At 35.2% G+C, this 381-nt stretch overlaps 1 protein-coding gene across 3 annotated transcripts in view; it reads right to left on the bottom strand.

The window, feature by feature from the left end:
* Positions 1 to 381, bottom strand: part of kalrna (kalirin RhoGEF kinase a) — a 179,480-nt gene that overhangs the window by 55,763 nt on the left and 123,336 nt on the right. The gene's annotated exons all lie outside the window — the stretch shown is intronic.

Genomic DNA, 381 nt, shown 5'->3' with positions numbered 1-381 from the left:
GAGAGAGAGAGAGAGAGAGAGAGAGAAGACATTTGATTATTTTTATATTCATATATACAAATTATCCAAAACACAGGGGGAGGAGGGGAGGGAGGGGCGCAATATTTGATAAAGGCCAAACATGTGTTGAACCCTTCTGAATGAAGTATTGCGGTGACGCACCAGCCTACAAATCGTACCATTCAGACTAAAGTACAAATCTATGTTAGGTACAAATCCAATCGCAATAATTTTTTTATTATTCAATTAAAATAAGAATGATATAACAATGATCAAAGTCAAAGTCTGCTTTATTGTCAATTTCTTCACATGTCAAAATATACAAAGAAATTGAAATTACGTTTCCCTCCATCCCACGGTGAAGACAAGACATTTTTAACC

The sequence above is a fragment of the Etheostoma spectabile genome, chromosome 5, assembly GCF_008692095.1.
Source record: "Etheostoma spectabile isolate EspeVRDwgs_2016 chromosome 5, UIUC_Espe_1.0, whole genome shotgun sequence".
Classification (NCBI taxonomy): Eukaryota; Metazoa; Chordata; class Actinopteri; order Perciformes; family Percidae; genus Etheostoma; species Etheostoma spectabile.
This window is presented reverse-complemented; position numbering and strand designations above follow the sequence as displayed.